Here is a 19,079-nt window from a genome sequence, read left to right as displayed (position 1 = left end):
TATTCATACATGAAGCCTGAACCTTTGAGTAGATTTGCTTTTCTAGGGACAGGATTATGCCAATTTATACACTGTTTCCTACAGCAACATATGTATATATGTAAAAGCCTATGTATGTAAAAGTCACAAGCATCTGAGGAGAAAAAAAAAATTCTTAGTTTCCTAGGTGCTGCAGGGAGTAACCCTTAGTTTCTTAGGGACCTGAGAATTCCATTACATGCATTTGTATATGTCTTCCTGCCTCCTCTTACAGAAGAATGTGAGCAGGCTCTATTACCTCCAGCATGTCTGTGACACTCCATTTACAGCCTTTTCAACCTTTACTCTAGGGCCTATTTTTGCTTTTTTCCAAAATGAGGAAGACCCTTAATGTTAGATGAGGAGTTCAAATATTAATCTTAGATGAGGAGTTCAAATATTCATACCAGATCCTGGCATCCAGCAGTAGCTTTTGCTTTCCCTAGAAGTAAAGCGAACTTAAGACCCTTCACAAAAGAATGGAACTTCTTCTCTTTCTCTCTCTCTCTCTCTCTCTGTGTCTCTCTCTGTCTGTCTGTCTGGACTTACATTATATCTTGGTCTCTATTCCTCCAGACTCTGAATTGTAGACAGGAGATTGGGCTGGAGGTAGGATGGAAGAGTCACGGTGATAAGGAGAGTTTGGTCCTGTACCTCCTCTTCCCTTTAACTGCAGTGCATCGCCCACAGCTTTCAAGTTTGCATTGTTGAGGTGAATTCCCTGGTGGTCCAGTGGTTAGGACTCCATGCTTTCACTACCTAGGGCCGGGGTTCCATCCCTGGTTGCAGAACTAAGATCCCACAAGCCACCAGACGCTGCCCACCCCCCCCCCACACACACACAGACACAAAAAAGTTTGTATTGTTGAATTCCTGGGACTGAATTGAGCCTAGTTTCTTGTTGGATTATGCTAAGGCAGCAGTCTAGGCAGGGGTCTAGGGGTGATAGCTGGGCCTCCTTGGGCTAAAGGCCTGGTTTCTGTTTACCAATTTGCAAAAGAGCCAGACTCCACAGCGAGAGTTGTAAAGTAGGGGACTATTAACCTGCAAGTCCCTCGATGGCACATATGAGATGCCTAGAGCATTTTCGTCCCATAAACAGTACGTGCTTGATAAACAGACTGAACAGTGCATTCTAGGTGCAGTCACCTTCTTGACAAGGTCCCCAGGGCTTCTGAGCACCTACTGGCCAGTAGTGTATTCAGGGATGTCAAAGTTGACTCTTGCACAATTACCCCTCAGTGCATTCTAGATGTGATCGTATTCTTGAAAGAAACCTAAATTTATCAGTAGTCACGTCAGAGCATTCAGGCCTTTAAGTGTAAGTGGGATCCAGAATCCTGGAAGTGCTATGAAGTCTACGGCCCCTATGGGCACCGCGTTTAGAAACCTACGCTACCCTCCAGAAGCCTCAGACCCTGGGGCAGCCGCCAAAGCCTCTAAGTTTAAGTCCTCAAAGACAGCGGCCATGTCCACCCGAGACCCGGGGGTCCAGGGCATCAGGCACTGAGGCAGACACCCCCGGTGCGGGCTGCGCAGGCGCGGGCGGCCCGAGAGGGCCCCGGCGCTCCAGGCTGCGCAGGCGCAGGAGCGGCTGCCGGCGAGTCCCCACGGCGGCGGCGGCGGCGGCAGCGACGACTGAAGGGCCGGGGCGTGGAGCGGCAGTGGCGGCGGCGGGCGGCAACGGAGCAGCCATGAGGGCCGGGCCCAGTCACCGACAGTGAGTGGTGGTGGAAGCGGGGTGGGCGACGGGAGGGAAGGGGGTAACCTGCTGGAGGGATACTCCGACTTGGTGGGGGGGCTCTGCCTGTCGGAGGCGAAGGGGCGTGGGGGAGGGACAGTTTGAGATGATGATGCGGAAATTTGGGGCAGGGGTGGTCAGATGGCCCGGCGTCAGGGCTGGACAGCTTGGGGAGGGAACGGGGTGCGCGCTGCAGAGTCAAGGAGCCCGCCGCAGGGGCAGTGTCCCGCGCTCCCCCGTTTGTCATCGTCCCTTACCCCGGGAGCTTTCGGTCGCCTCTCCCTTTCTGCTTCTTTCAGAGAATCGTCTCGGGGGATGGGGGTGCGTGGAGGATGAAAGCCCTGCTGGGGCTGAAGAAGACGGCTCTGGTCCAGGCAGGGAAGAGCCGGTCGCCCGGAGTAATAGGCTGCTCTGGGTAGAGGGTGGGGGTCGTTTAAAGCTGGGAGGGGTCCAAGGAAAAGAGCTAGGGGCTTAGAGTCCGGCAGTTTCGAACCCACGTCCACCGCTGTTTAAAGCTGAAAGGTAACCTTGGGCAGGTCCCACTTAACCTTTCTGAACCTCTGGAAGATGTAATGTGTTTCAACGGACTATTGCAAGCATCATGTATGTGATTGAGATCGTTTATAAAAATTGTAAATTGTGAGTACTGTGCCGAGGTTGCTATATCACCAACAGTATCACTGGATTTTAGATCTTACCGTTATTAATGGAATGACTGATTTCTTTGTCAAGGCGAAACATATTGTTTGTAAAACCTCAATAGGCACAGACGTGTTTTCTTCATCAGCACAGCAGATCATGTGCAGAAATACCAGTTTCTTCTGTGATGTGACAAATTAACCATCAGACTTGTGTAGGAAAAATACCATACTCTCAGGCATTTTTACAAATGGTATGTAGTTCCTTACTCAAGTGGGAGGCAATAGAGAATGGAAGGCCAATCTGTTAAATGCTTTCTGAACACAGCCCGTTTAGGTTTGTTCCCTTGTAACCACAGTTGGTACTAACGTGCTTTACGATGAGTTGAAGAAACTAGTTTGAGACAAACTGGGAGGGGTGCACAGTGAGGGATGTGCAAATACAATTTGTTATTTTTTAATTGTAAAAAAGTTTTTCGTTGCAAGAGTCTCTGGTTGCCCCAAGGCCCTGTCTCTATTTTAGAGGTTAGATAGCATATAGCAACTTTTCATCTCCACTTTTTGTTACCCTGCCTGTGGAACCTCCAGGGTGGAGTGCCTCTCAAAGAAAGACAGAAGCAGCTGTACAAGAGCCCAAGAGGTGGCTGGTTTGTTTCTGAGGGGCTGAAGGAGCTCTCCTGAGGCTTTGTTGTTCTTGCTGTTTAGGGTGGACAAAGCAGAGGACAGAGTTAAACTGTGTACTTGGAGAGAGAGAAAATGGCTTTCTAGTCACAGCTTTTGAAAGAGATGAAACTCCTTTCAAAAGGACAGAAAGAGACGATGCTTCATCTCTGCTGCCTCTGAGGATGCAGAGCTTGAAATGGCGAGGTCTTTTGGAAATTAGTGAGTGATTTGTCTTTCATCTGACCAAAGGTAGGGAGTATTAGATCCTTGAAGGTTCACAGATAAGGGGAATGAATTATTTTATAGGAATAGGGAAATGCACCTTAGTTGTCTTTAACTTCTCCATCTGGTAAAATGTGTTTTACTTCTTTCCTGGAAATACACAGTGATATATCATTTTTAACTTTTTGCTTTAGTTCCTTGGCTGTCCCGATAAAATCTCTGTCCATAACACAGAGGTAAGTTTTTTATTCTTATTTAGAGGATAGTTTAAAAAAGAAAGCATTTGTTACTGTTGTCATAGGTCATTTACAGGATACAAATTTATTCTATCTTTCACCACCACATGGAAGATGAAGTAGAGGTATAAAATGTTAGAACTAACCTAACCATCTTATTTTTAATAGTTGGACATTTATTTTTAATTTTGGTAATGCATTTTCCCCTCTATTGGAAATTTCCATCAGTTCAAACAAGTCCATAAGTGCTATCCTTATTACGTTAAAATGGTAGAGGTTTGTTCAGCTGTGATGAGAATTTCCTGTCCTCTCCTTCTATTCTCTTTCCTATTTGTGGTTCCTTTTATGTAGTAGATTACTGTTACAGAATGAGTAGTCTTCCCCTGAGGGAAAGAAAGGGGATGGCCAGTGCCTTGATTGCCTTGTTGTGTGAGCAGTCCGTCTAAAGTGGGGATGTAAGGACTTCCCCTGAATCCCTGACATAGCAAGAGCTAAAATAAAAGGAATAAGGTTTACCAGTTCATTTTTATTCTAATAAAATGAATCATTTTTCTTTAAAAAAAAAAAAAAAGCAAAAAGCATCTCATGCCTCAGGGGAGCCTTTTTATTTTTTTATTTTTTTAAAAAATTAATTAACTGATTAATTAATGTATTTTGGCTGCATTGGGTCTTCGTTGCTGCTCGCTGGCTTTCTCTAGTTGCGGCGAGTGGGGGCTGCTCTTCCTTGCGGTGCGCGGGCTTCTCATTGCGGTGGCTTCTCTTGTTGCGGAGCCCGCGCTCTAGGCGCGCGGGCTCTACAGCGCAGGCTCAGTAGTTGTGGCGCATAGGCTTAGTTGCTCCGTGGCATGTGGGATCTTCCCGGACCAGGGCTCGAACCTGTGCCCCCTGCATTGGCAGGCGGATTCTTAACCACTGCGCCACCAGGGAGGCCCCTCGGGGGAACCTTTTTAAAGCAGTCTGTATAAAAACAAAATTTTGGTGTTTTTACCTCCCTCTCTTTTTTCACTGAGAATATTTGCTTGCAAACAGAATCTTTGTTTCTTCAGAGCCTTTCTGATTTTGCCACCCATTCCTTAGCTGAAGTCACTTTTGTGATATTTTTATAGCCGCTTAATAATTGAGCACAAAGGGGTGGTTTTTTTTTTTTTTTGGTTTGTCATTTGTTTTGGTTCTTGATAGAGTGCTAACAACTTTAAAGGAATACTATATGAGAAAATGTTAAAAAGGAAAAGTAGAGTGGATTTATTTATTTATTTATTTATTAAATTGAAGTATAGTTGATTTACAATGTTGTGAGGAGAGTGGATTTAACTTAGTGAATTTGTAAGTTGGTTCTGATGTTTGGAAGGTAAAGGATTCAAGAATGGACCTGTGGTTCAGAGTAACCTTCTGAGGACCAGGGTTTGCTTATCAGTGTTTATTTATTTAGCACAGTTGTTGGCATAGAGTAATTGCTCATTAAATATTTGCTGAAGGGAAAAATAATAATATGAATCATAATCAGCAAACATGGGTTCAAATCTTCTGCAACTTTGTGTATCTTTGAATAAGCTTACCCTTGTGTCTTTACCTGTTTCCTCATCTATAAAACAAAGATAATAATTGTACTTACTTCATAGGGTTGTTGTGAGGGTTAAATGTGGTAATACATGTAAACTGTTTAGAGTGGTACCTGATACTCAGTAAATGCTAAATGAATGCTAATTATTACTAGTGTTTGTTGGATACACACTCTCTTTGTGCCCAAATCACTGGTCAAAGATGATTATGACATAGCCCTTGCCCTCTGGGAGTTCACAGTCTAGTGAAGGAAACAGAAGTATACAAAGTAATTATATAGAATGCAATATCTATTTTATCAAATCTGTGGTGCTAATGATTGTAAGGCTCACAGTTCTTTTGCATACCACTAAGAAAGAAGAAATGCTGCTAATGAGACTGGCATGCCATCAGTTGTAAGATGTATCCTGTTTTCAGAGAAATGTGACGGAAAAAAGGGTGTCTTAGAATTAGATGGAGAGACTTCCCTGGGGTCCAGTGGTGAAGACTCCATGCTTCCACTGCAGGGGACGATGGTACGATCCCTGGTCGGGGAACTAAGATCCTGCATGCCAAATGGCCAAAAGAAAAAAAAAAAAAAAAAAGAATTGATGGAGTATAGTAAATGGTGCTCTACTAGAGAAAGGTACAGCTTGTTATGAGAGTTGATGGAAGGGCTGGGTTCAGATATCGTCAGTAAAGGCCTCTGCTGCATTGAACCTGCATGATAGGCCCTCACAGATGGACATGGAAGATAGGACATTCCAGACAGACAGTAAAGTCTGAAAATGGGAAGGGAGAGGGCATTATTGATGTGTACCACCATATCAGGGCAAGCAGGAGGAGGAAATGAGCTAAGGCTTTGGCAGAGTAACATTGTATAATGCAGCAGAGCAGGACAGGAAGCTTGGAACATTTTCAGAAGAGACATGGGCCTAATTCTTGGATTTAAACTCCTAAATTATCACAACTCTAAAAAGATGATTCTAATACAATAAATTGGGAAGTGAGAGTATGTGTGAGAAGTGAAGTGGTCGGGGGAAGGGCTGAAACTTTACAGCTGACCAGAGAGGGGATAAGTGTGAAGTCTCTGTACTCTTGGTGTGAGGTGAATGCTTTTTCAGCAGAGAAGTGTTTAATATCTATTTCTGTCTTTTCACTGCCTATCAAGGTCTTGATTGTGTCCCTTTTAGAGCTTTGTAACTTAGAGTGAAAAGGAATACAACTTGAGAGGAAAAATGCTAAATTTTCTTTATTAAAGATACATTTAATACAAGGAGGGTAATAAGTTATCAGATTTGATAACTCAGTTATAAAATGGTGTTTTGGTACAGTGCTGGATTGTACAGTTTCATGGGAAAATATAGGTCATTTAAGGAGTGACTTAAAAGACTCAGAAGAAAAGAAAAAAAGAAAGACTCAGTTACTAATTTTCTGGTAACTAACCCTGAAGCTAGTAGGGAAAACTATGAAAAACGAAAAATAGCATAAGCATGAATTTCTGTAGTGTCTTTTCTTTTCACCGGTAAGCCAAAACTTGACTCTCTCTCTCTCTCTCTCTCTCTTTTTTTTTAAAGTATTTATTTATTTATTTGGTTGTGCCGGGTCTTAGTTGCAGCAGACAGGCTCCTTAGTTGCAGCTCACCAGCTCCTTAGTTACAGCACATGGGCTCCTTAGTTGCTGCATGCATGTGGGATCTAGTTCCCTGACCAGGGATCGAACCCGGGCCCCCTGCATTGGGAGCATGGAGTCTTAACCTCTGTGCCACCAGGGAAATCCCCCAAACTGGACTCTCTTAAGCTTTTTGGACTCTGGTCTCATTGAAAAATTTTGGGGTTGATCCTCAGCAGTCAAATTCAGCAAACACTGAAGTGCCTACTGTGTGTTAGGCGTTGTGCTAGGCACTGAGAATTAAAATGTGAATGACATGATCCTTGTTTTTAAGGTGCTCACTTTTTTTTTTTTTTTTTTTAATTTTTTGGCCACGCTGCTCGGCATGTGGGATCTTGGTTCTCCCACCAGGGATTGAACCCGTGCCCCCTGTGTTGGAAGCATGGAGTCTTAACTAACCACTGGACCACCAGGGAAGTCCATTAGGGTGCTCCCATTTAAAAAAAAATTTTTATTTATTTATTTATTTATTTATGGCTGCGTCGGGTCTTCGTTGCTGTGCGGGCTTTCTCTAGTTGCGGTGAGCGGGGGCTACTCTTCATTGCGGTGCGCGGGCTTCTCATTGCGGTGGCTTCTCTTGTTGCAGAGCACGGGCTCTAGGTGCGCGGGCTTCAGTAGCTGGCTCCCAGGCTCTAGAGCACAGGCTCAGTAGTTGTGGCTCACGGGCTTAGTTGCTCCGCAGCATGTGGTATCTTCCCAGATCAGGGCTTGAACCTGGATCCCCTGCATTGGCAGGCGGATTCTTAACCACTGCGCCACCAGGGAAGTCCCCTAGGGTGCTGACATTTTAATTGGAGGCTGACAAATATGTAATTATGAACCAATACAGTATGTGCTGTCATAGAGATCTGCACTAAGAGCTATGGGAGCACTGGTTCTGCCTGGTGGTGGGAAAGGAAGGTTGGAGAAAGCTTCCTGGAGGAAGAATCAATTGAGTCTTGAGGAATGAATAGTTTGGCTGCTTCAACAGAAAAGAATTGGAGAAGATAGTATTTCAAGTGCAAAGAACAACTTGCACAAGGGTATAAGAGTATGGACCCTCAGGCTAGTGGTTTAATGTGCATAGATCATGGGGTATGAGGTAGAAGTAGAAGGACATGAGGTGAAAGATGGGTTGGAGCCCAATTGTGGATGGCCTTGGTGAGGGGTCTGAATTTTATTTTGTAGGTGCTGTGGGAGAGTTCAGATCACTATTTAAGAAAAGTAACACTGATGGATCAACAGCAAGTTCCTATATCCTGTGATAAATCATAATGGTAAAGAATATGAAAAAGAATGTATATGTACAACTGAATCACTTTGCTGTATAGCAGAAATTAACACAACATTGTAAATCTACTATACTTCAATATAATAAATTAAAAAAAAAAGAAAAGTAATCTAACACTGTTGACAGTGTGGAAGTTAGATTTTAAAAGGAGAACTTGGCTGCAGGGAGACAGTTCGTTATGAGACTGGTGTGATGGTTGCTTGAGAGATATTGAAGATCTCAGTTACAGTGGTAGTGATGGAATTGTAGACAGATTAAAAAGCTTTTTAGGAGACTGACTAGAAGGATCTTATTGACTTTATGTTGGGGAGTGTGTAAGGGAGAAGGAGTTGCCGAAGATGGATTTGAAATTCCTTGCTTGGGCAACTAAGTGAATGGTGATGTCATTAAACAAGATAGGGAATACAGGAATAAGAGGGTGTTACATTTGAGGGAAAATGAGTTTGATTTTGGTATGTTAGATTTGAGGTGTCTGGGAAATCCAGGAGCAAATGTCCAATAGGCTTCTGGATATTTGGGTCTAGAGTTCGGTAGAGAGGTTTAGAATGGAGATGCACATCTAGAAATCATTAGGGTGTAAGTAATAGTTAAAGCCAGCATGATGACCCTGTGAGTCTAAGTTCCAGTTGCTTAATATGTTGTTCATTCACATCATCTGGAGGGATTGGCTTAATGGAAATGTGGCACTCAGTACTTTCTCAATAGTAGTTCATACTTAGTTTTACATTTTTTAATGTGTTACATACTTGGCTTAAATTAGCAGCTTTTAGGTTGCAAGCAAGAATAAAACACAAAACTTCTCATCTTAGTGGAAAGAATGGTATTACTCTTAATTAAATAAGGATACCATTCCTGCTTAAAAGCATATATAAGTTTGTAAATTTTTCAGTGAAAGGAAGTTAGTGTGCACGTCAGCTGTACATTTTCTTTTCCTATTCTCAGTGGTTTACCAGACTTAGAAAACTGCCTTTTCTTTCTTTATTTTTTCTTTCTTTCTCTCCTTCCTTCCTTCCTTCTTTTATTTTTGGCTGTGTTGGGTCTTTGTTGTGGCACACGGGCTCCTCTCTAGTTGTGGCGTGTGGGCTCTGTAGTTGCGGCACATGGGCTCTCTAGTTGTGTCACGCAGGTTCAGTTGCCCTGCAGCATGTGGGATCTTGGTTCCCCGACCAGGGATCCAACCCATGTCCCCTGCATTGGAAGGCGGATTCTTAACCACTGGACCACCAGGGAAATCCTGAAAACTGCCTTTTCTAACATCAGTTCCATTATAGATATGGGGGGGAAAAAAAGGTATCTGTTCCACTGAGTACCTCAGATTAGAAGCTAGGTGATTTTTTTTTTTTTTTTTTTTTTTGGCTGCGTTGGGTTTTCGTTGCTGCGCGCAGACTTTCTCTAGTTGTGACCAGCGGGGGCAACTCTTCGTTGCGGTGCACGGGCTTCTCACTGCAGTGGCTTCTCTTGTTGCAGAGCACAGGCTCTAGGCGTTCGGGCTTCAGTAGTTGTGGCTCACAGGCTCTAGAACGCAGGCTCAGTAGTTGTGGAGCATGGGCTTAGTTGCTCCACGGCATGTGGGATCTTCCTGGACCCATGTTCCCTGCATTGGCAGGTGGATTCTTAACCACTGTGCCACCAAGGAAGTCCCAAGCTAGGTGATTTTTATGAACCAAAACCTCAGAAGATTTGATTTGAAGACCACAGGATAATTTTGAATCAGTGATACCAGGTTAGTTCAGAGTTGGGATTGGGAACTCAAGTCAACTAACTGTGCAGTCTTCTCCTACCACACAGCTTTCCACCATTTATATAATAACTGAAAACACTGAAATAAATATGCCCGATGGTAAGTGAAAGATATACATGCTGTTGTTGCTTTTTGGAAGGACAATTTGGTATAACTTAGGTGCTCTTTTTTTAGTTCATGATTTTGAAATATAAGCAAAGGCATGTTTTATGAAAGGAAGGAATTTGCAGAGTGTTTAAAGTTGTTGGTAGATTTTAGCTAAGCATTTTTAATATTGACATTGAACAGGATGTCTGGCTTTGACTGGAGAATCAAATGCTGGGGATCACAGACATCCCTAGGGTCTTGACTTGGCTCAAGGCTTAGCTTCCCATACTTTTCTTTTTCTCCCTTTCCTTGGGGATTTAATGTTAAAAAGAAAATTAATAATTCTGTAGATATGTTATCTTTTTACCCCTTTATTATGGAAAATTTCAAATATATGCAAGAGTAGACAGAACAGTATAATGAACCCCTATCACTCTGTTACAATAGTTGTCAACTCATGCCTGTCTTGTTTCATCTATGTACCCCCTACCCACTAAGCCACCTACATTATTTTTCAAAAATCCAGGATAATTTCATGAATGAATATTTCAGTATATATCTCTAAAAGATAAGGACTAAAAGAAATCCCACAAAAAATTAACAGACATTTCTTAATAGCATCAGTTATCCAGTTAGTTTTCACATTTCCCCAATTATCTCAATAATTTTTCAGCTGTTTGTTTGGAACAGTATCCAAATAGGTCCATACAGAATGATTTCATATGTCTACTATTTATCGTTTAACCTATAGGTTTGCCCTCCATTTCTTCATGTATTCATTGAAGATCTCTTTTTTTAAAAATATTTATATATTTATTTTTGGCTGCGTTGGGTCTTCGTTGCTGCATGTGGGCTTTTTCTAGTTGGGGGGAGTGGGGGTACTCTTCGTTGCGGTGCGTGGGCTTCTCATTGAGGTGGCGTCTTGTTGCAGAGCACAGGCTCTAGGTGTGTGAGCTTCAGTAGTTGTGGCACGCTGGCTTAGTTTCTCCGCAGCATGTGAGATCTTCCCGGACCAACCCGTGTCCCCTGCGTTGGCAGGCAGATTCTTAACCACTGCGCCACCAGGGAAGCCCCAAGATCTCTCCTTTTTAACAGCTGTTATCCCCTTTTACTCTTTTGGAGGATTCCTTTTACAGTATGTCGACAAGGTAGGACATTCTCTTTTCAGTTTCTTCCGGTCATTCAAAGCAATTGGCCATTCACAACAAAGATTTATGCATTGCCTACTCTGTGCTGGAAGCTAAGAATGAATTAGCTAGTGTAGCTAGTTCTGCCCACCCAGAGTTTATGTCCTGATGGGAGAAACAAAGTTAGCTATCAGTTATAGAATATAACGTGTTAAGAGGGATGTTAGAGGACCTCAGGGTGCAATGGAAACATGTTAACCCTTAACCCATATTTGGGGGATCAAGAAAGGCATGTGGATGGATGAAAGAATGTTCAATGTAACACCTGAAGGATGACTTGGAGTTAGGATTACTGGCAGCAGAGGGACTGTTGTTTGTAAAGTATAATAAGTTTAACATTTTTATTTTCACTGTTTGAAATAAACAGCATGTTTTTCAGGAAAATTGTGTTTTCAACTTTATTGTACCAAATAATATTAATACACATCTTTATACAAAGCATTTTTCTTCCCTTCACAACTGCAAGGAAATCTCAAAACAGCTGTGCAAGTGAAAAATCAGAACCTTGAAAAATAAGCCTAGAATTTCCAACCCGTACAATACCCCCATCGTTTGTTTATTTATTTATGGCTGTGTTGAGTCTTCGTTGCTGCACGTGGGCTTTCTCTAGTTGTGGTGAGTGGGGGCTACTCTTCGTTGCGGTGCGAGGGCTTCTCATTGCAGTGGCTTCTCATTGCGGATCACAGGCTCTAGGTGCATGGGCTTCAGTAGTTGTGGCTCGCGGGCTCCGTAGTTGTGGCTTGCAGGCTCAGTAGTTGTGGCGCACGGGCTTAGTTGCTCTGCAGCATGTGGGATCCTACCGGACCAGGGCTCGAACCCGTGTACCCTGCATTGGCAGGTGGATTCTCAACCACTGGGCCACCAGGGAAGCCTGTAACCCCATCGTCTTTCTTAAGGTTAACCTAGGCAGCCAATTTCCATCTATAAGTAGACAGTTTTGGGGAAGCTGAAAAAATCCTTGACAAGTTGATTCTAAAATTTATATGGGAACAAAATAGCCAAAACAATTTTGAAAAAGGTTAACAAAGTTGGGAGACTCATACTACCTGATTTTAAGACTTACTAAAGAACTACGGTAACCAAGACAGTGTGGTATTGGCAAAAGGATAGATATATAGATCAATGAACAGAATAGAGAATCAAGAAATAGACCCACACTATTTTTTTTTTTAATTTATTTATTTTCGGCTGTTTAGGATCTTCGTTTCTGTGCGAGGGCTTTCTTCAGCTGCGGCGAGTGGGGGCCACTCTTCATCGCAGTGCGCGGGCCTATCACTGTCGTGGCCTCTCTTGTTGCGGAGCACAGGCTCCAGACGCGCAGGCTCAGTAGTTGTGGCTCACGGGCCTCGTTGCTCCGCGGCGTGTGGGATCTTCCCAGACCAGGGCTCGAACCGTGTCCCCTGCATTGGCAGGCAGATTCTCAACCACTGCGCCACCAGGGAAGCCCAACCCACACTATTAAATAGGGCTGTTTGATTTTTGACGGAGGTGCAAAGGCAAGTCAACGGAGAAGGGATAGTTTTCTCAACCGCTAGTCATTGGAACAACTAGATATCTATATGCAAAACAAAGAAAAAAAAGAACCTCAACCTACACTTCACACCATATGTAAAAATTAACTCAAGATCAATCACAGACCTAAATGTAAAATGGAAAACTAAAAAATATTTAGAATGAAACAGGAGAAAATCCTTGTTACCTTGAGTTAGGCAAAGAGTTCTTAGATACGGTACCAAAAGCAAGATCCATAAAAAAAAATTGATAAATTGGGCTTCATCAAAATTTAAAACTTTTACTCTGCAAAAGACAAGACACAGACTGGGAGAAAGTATTTGCAAGTCATATATCAAGATAGGAACTGTATATAGAATGTATAAAGAGCTCAAAACTCATCAAGAAGAAAAGCTAATGACACCATTAAAAAAATGGGTGAGAGATTTGAATGACTTCACCAGAGGAGATATATGGATGGCAAATAAGCTCATGAAAATGTCCTCAACATCTTAGTCATTAGAAAAATGCAAATTAAAATCATAATGAGATATGCCATTAGAATGACTAAAGAACAACAAAAGAAAACTGTCTGGATTATGGACTGATGAGGATGCGGAACAATTGGAACTTTGGAAAACGCTGTGGTGGTTTCTTATAAAGTAAAACATACACTTAACCATGTGACCCAGGTGTTTACCCAAATGAAATGACAACCTCTGACACAAAAACCTGTATGTGAATATTTATAGCAGCTTTATTGGTACTCACCCAAAACTGGAAACAACCTGAATGTCCCTCAACTTTGGAATGGAAAAACCAACTGTGATATATCCATACAATGGAATACTACTCAGCAACAAAAAGGAACTATTCATATATGCAGTAACGTGAATGAATCTCATATGCATCATGGTAAGTGAAAGAAGCCATACTCAAAAAGGCTACTCTCTACAACCAGGACCTACTGTATAGTACAGGGAACTATATTCAATATCTTATAATAAACTATAATGGAAAAGAATTTGAAAGAAAATGTATATATGTGTGTGTGTGTGTATATATATATATATGTGATATATATATATATATATCATATATATATAACTGAATCACTTTGTTGTACACCTGAAACTAACACAACTTTGTAAATCAGCTATACTTCAATTAAAAAAAAAACTACTCACTACACGATTGAATTTATATGACATTCTGGAAAACTCAAAACTATAGGGACGATGGAGAACAGATCAATGATTGCCTTGGGTTAAAGGTAGGTGAAGTGTTTGACTACAAAGGGGTAGCATGAGGATATTTTGGGGAGGTGATAGAACTGTTCTGTACCTTGTTTGTGGTTATAGTTATATGACTTTATGAATTTATGAGAATTCTTAGAACTGAACACTATAAAATGAATTTTACTGTGTAAAATTTATTTATTTATTTATTTATTTATTTATTTATTTATTTATGGCTGCGTTGGGTCTTCATTGCTGTGCACAGGCTTTCTCAGGGTCTACTCTTCGTTGCGGTGTGTGGGCTTCTGATTGCGGTGGATTCTCTTGTTGCTGAGCGTGGGCTCTAGGCACACGGGCTTCAGTAGTTGTGGCTCACGGGCTCTAGAGCGCAGGCTCAGTAGTTGTGGTGCACGGGCTTAGTTGCTCCGCGGCATGTGGGATCTTCCTGGACCAGGGCTCGAACCCATGTCCCCTGCATTGGCAGGGGGATTCTCAACCACTGTGCCACCAGGGAAGTCCCTGTGTAAAATTTTTAAGAAAGAAAGTCTGAGGGTAGAAGACTTTAAAGAAGATTTTAAAGAAGTCTTTATAAACATGAAAGAATTCCAGAAATATAACTTCTTAAATATTTGAATTTTTAAACTTAATTTCTTTGTTGAATATATTTTAAGTAATTTAAAAGATACATAATGAGGGGACTTCCCTCGTGGTCCATTGGGTAAGACCCGGTGCTCCCAGTGCAGGGGGCCTGGGTTCGATAGCTGGTCAGGGAGCTAGATCGCACGTGCCACAACGAAGATCGCACGTGCCACAACGAAGATCGCACGTGCCACCACGAAGATCGCACGTGCCACAGCAAAGCCCTGGTGCAGCCCTCTGCTGGGCATCCATCCTCTTCCCTCTGCTACTGCTTTTTTGGTGACAGATAATTTGAACTATTTGCTAGTGTTTCTGGATCATGTCTCTCCTGTGCCCTTTTTTTCCACAAATACTCTGGTTTTCCATCAGATCTCAAATTTCTGAGTAAGGACTTTTATTTAGATAAAATAAGATATTTCCTCTTAGTAGGGGATTTTTGGGTATCCAATTAGGCTTCTATTATCTCACCTAAATATTTGCCTGTTCTTGGTAAATCATTAATCTCTAGTCCTTTGATGTTACTCTCTCCCCCACCTTTCTCTCAAAGGCTGTCAAGTGGAAATTATCTTTGCTTCTTTCTTCCACACCTATAGAGTTTACTATATTCATGTTGGCCTTTCCTTTCTTCACTATACTGTTAATCCTCTGTGACCTTGTTGTATCACTGTTTCTCTTTCAGCCGAATCTTTAGTCTTTCTGTCTTTATTTTTTCTTTTCACAGGTGATGTAATTCACTTCACACACAGACAAATTCTCCAGATCTCTAGGTTTAACTCACATCTCTCTCTTTCTCTCTCTTTCCCTCTCCCCTGCGCCATCCCTCCTTCCCTCCTAGAATCCAGGCCTATATTTCCAAAACCCACCTAGACCTTGCATAGGCATCACAGAATTCATTGTCTTCCCCACAAAATCTAAACATTCTAGATTTCCTGCCTAGTTGAATGGTATTAACAGCCACACAGTTGCCTAAATCAAAAACTTTGGACTTGACCTTGTTTCTTCCTTCTCCTTCATCACTCATATCTGGTTGATACCTAGGTCTGATTTTAACCTTCAAGGTCTCCTAAACCTGCCGTTTCCTTTCCAGCCATATTGTTGAAGTCTTGGGTTAGACCATTTTCATTTCTCACTTGGACCGTTGCAGTAACCTCCTAACTGGTCTGTATGCCTCAGGTCTTATCATCGTTCACTTGATCCACCACACTGCCACAAGAGTGATCTTCCTAAGTTCTAAGACTACTTATGCACTTTCGCTTTCAAACCCTTCATTACCCACAGTGCCTGATACATAGCACATGCTTGATTCCGTCTTCCTTCCTCCTTTCCTCATTATGTTTTTGCTTAGGCTGTTTCCTTTCCCTCCAAGGACACTTCCAAAACAGGCAGACAGACATAACCAATAATCTAGTGAATCTCCTGATTAATCTTTAGGATTTAGCTCATAGCTCATTTCTTCTGTGAAGTCTTCCTAATTTCTAAGTCAGAATTAATCACTCCTGCTTCTGGGCTGCTCTGATATTTTAGTATCCTGTTAGCATTACACTTATTATTCTAATGTTTTGTTTCCTCAACTGGATTGTGAGCTCTTTGTGGGTAGGGGTTATGTCTTTTTTACCCTTTTAAGTTCAGCAGCACCTAACAACTAAGCCTGCCAAATTTATTGAGTTTCTAGTATGTGTTGGGAACTAACAATTCTCTGGTAAACACAGTCCCTGTTCTTGTGGAGCTGATGTTCTAGTGAGGGTAAACAGACAACAAACAACTTTTAAAAAATCAGTTGCAGAGCATTAAAATAGAATGATGTATTAGAGGATGAATGGATAGCTACTTTAGATTGGGAGAATAGGGAATATCTCTCTGAGGGTATGGCATTTAAGATCCAGGAGGATACAAGGATTAGCAGATCAAACATTCCAGTGCAAAACTAAGGAGGAATGAACTCCGTATGTTGGAGGAACAGGAATAAGGCCAATGTGGCTTGAATATGGTGGGTGAGAGGGAGAGTGATGCAAGAAGAGGACAGAGGCCATATGACGTTGAGATTTGAAAGCTAGGGTAGTGTGCTTCCTTTGGAGGCTTTTTTTTTTTTTAACGGATTTTTTTTTTAAATTAATTAATTTATTTATTCATGGCTGTGTTGGGTCCCCGTCTCTGTGCGAGGGCCCTCTCCAGTTGCGGCAAGCGGGGGCCACTCTTCATCGCGGTGTGCGGGCCTCTCACTGTCGCGTCCTCTTTTGTTGCGGAGCACAGGCTCCAGACGCGCAGGCTCAGTAATTGTGGCTCACGGGCCCAGTTGCTCCGCGGCATGTGGGATCTTCCCAGACCAGGGCTCGAACCCGTGTCCCCTGCATTGGCAGGCAGATTCTCAACCACTGCGCCACCAGGGAAGCCCCCCTTTGGAGGCTTTTAAGCAGGGATGTGATGTAAGTTGATTTGTAATTTTAAAAAGATACTCTGGTTACTGTGTAGAACTGGATTGTAGAGGGATCAAGAGTGGAGGCAAGGAGACTAGTTACAAGGCTATTGTATTAATTCAGATGAGTTGATGGTGACTTGGATTGGGGAGATGCTAGAAGAGCTGTAGAAAAGTAGTAGATTTGGGATATCTTTTGAAAATGAAGTTGACAGGGCTTGCTCAGGAATTGTCAGCAGCCAGGGGAGTGAGGTAAAGAGAGGAATCATGGCTAACTTCCCCATTATTGGCTGGAGAAGTAGGTAGGTAAATGGTGATTGTATTTATTGATATGGGTAAGACTGTGGCAGAACATATTTATCAAGAATTCTGTTTCGGTCATGTCGAGTTCGAGCTGCTTGTTCGACAGCCAACTGGAGCTGTAAGATAGTTGGGTAGAAAAGCCTGGCATTCCAGGGAGAAGTCTGGGCTGGAATTGTAGACTTGGAGATCATCAACGTGTAGATAGAAGTTGAAATCATGGAATTCAATCAGGAGGTCACCTAGAATGGTTTGTGTCTAGAGAAGAGAGGTCTGACAGAGAAGGAGCAGCCAGTGAGGTAGGAGGAAAACCAGGAAAAATGATGTTATGGAAGCCAAGTAAAGAACATGTAAAGAAGGGAGTGGACCACTGTATTGCATTGCTGTCTCAGATAAGAGCAGAGAAGTACCTGTGGGATTTGGCAACCTAGAGATTATTGGTGATCTTGAGTTAGAACTATCATTGGACTGGTGGAGATAGATGTCTGATTGTAGTGGTTGGAGGGAGCAAATGAGATGAAAAGCATTTCATTTTCGTATGATGACAGCGAGGTTTTGGAAGCCTATTTCTAAAAACTTCCTGTGTCGTTGTTACTAAATTCTTACCTATTTGTATTCCAATGTGGTTATATATTTTTGTTAAAGCATTATAATCTTAATGTTTTTGTACCATCATTTTAGGTAGATTCCTGTTCTCTCAAAACCTAGCTTAGGGACTTCCTTGGTGGTGCAGTGGTTAAGAATCCGCCTGCCAATGCAGGGGACACAGGTTTGAGCCCTGGTCCGGGAGGATCCCACATGCCACGGAGCAACTAGGCCCATGCACCACAACTGCTGAGCCTGCTCTCTGGAGCCCGCGAGCTACAACTACTGAGCCCACATGCCACAACTACTGAAGCCCGCGCGCCTAGAGCCCATGCACCGCAACAAGAGAGGCCACCACAATGAGAGGCCCACGCACTGCAGTGAAGAGTAGTCCCCACTTGCCACAACTAGAGAAGGCCCACGCACTGCAGTGAAGAGTAGTCCCCACTTGCCACAACTAGAGAAGGCCCGCACACAGCAACAAAGACCCAACACAGCCAAAAATAAATAAAATAAATTTATTTAAAAAAAAAACCAAATAAACCCCCTAGTTTAACTAGGGTTATGAACAATACACATACACTGGTGAGTGAATGAGACTGTATTTAAGGATCAGGTCCCTGGTCTTGGAAAAGCAGACTGGCTTGACCTTGGCTTTATGATACATCAGTTTTCTCAGCTGTCAAATGAGGATAACAGGACCAGTTTAGCTCAGTGGGTGGTTGTGAGGCATGACTACTAATGAAAATAATTGTAAAACACTTTTGCAAGTTAAAATGTGATATAAATGCTAAATAATAGTTCTTTATTGGGATGTTGTGAAAATTAGCAATATGCTGTCTCTTAGAGCCCTTAAGTTCCTTTTGAGAAAGGTGATATATATATATATATTTTTTTTTTTTTTTTTTAATAAATTTATTTATTTTATTTTTGGCTGCGTTGGGTCTTCATTGCTGCACGCGGGCTTTCTCAAGTTGCGGCGAGTGGGGACTACTCTTCGTTGCGGTGCGCGGGCTTATTGCGGGGGCTTCTCTTGTTGCGGAGCACCGGCTCTAGGCACGCGGGCTTCAGTAGTTGTGGAGAGCTGGCTTCAGTAGTTGTGGCTCGTGGGCTCTAGAGCACAGGCTCAGTAGTTGTGGCGCACGGGCTTAGTTGCTCCGCGGCATGTGGGTTCTTCCCGGACCACGGCTCGAACCCGTGTCCTCTACATTGGCAGGCGGATTCTTTTTTTAAAAAAATTAATTAATTTATTTATTTTTGGCTGTGTTGGGTCTTCGTTTCTGTGCGAGGGCTTTCTCTAGTTGTGGCAAGCGGGGGCCACTCTTCATCGCGGTGCGCGGGCCTCTCACTATCGCGGCCTCTCTTGTTGCGGAGCACAGGCTCCAGACGCGCAGGCTCA

The 19,079-nt window shown here is 42.7% G+C and overlaps 1 protein-coding gene across 3 annotated transcripts in view; it reads left to right on the top strand.

The window, feature by feature from the left end:
- The first annotated feature begins 888 nt into the window (after positions 1-888).
- The window catches only part of FAM222B (family with sequence similarity 222 member B), a 64,515-nt gene continuing 46,324 nt past the window's right edge, over positions 889-19,079 (top strand). The window contains exons 1-2 of one of the 3 annotated variants that reach the window (XM_082372736.1): positions 889-1,738; positions 3,477-3,518. The gene's annotated coding sequence lies outside the window, so the exon portion shown is untranslated. The remainder of the gene's footprint in view (positions 1,739-3,476; positions 3,519-19,079) is intronic. The other 2 variants (XM_082372734.1, XM_082372737.1) reach the window with 2 other exon arrangements.

This window comes from Balaenoptera borealis (assembly GCF_965194805.1).
Source record: "Balaenoptera borealis genome assembly, chromosome: 20".
NCBI classification, from domain to species: Eukaryota; Metazoa; Chordata; class Mammalia; order Artiodactyla; family Balaenopteridae; genus Balaenoptera; species Balaenoptera borealis.
Note: the sequence above shows the minus strand (reverse complement) of the source record. Positions and strands in the feature narration are given on the sequence as shown.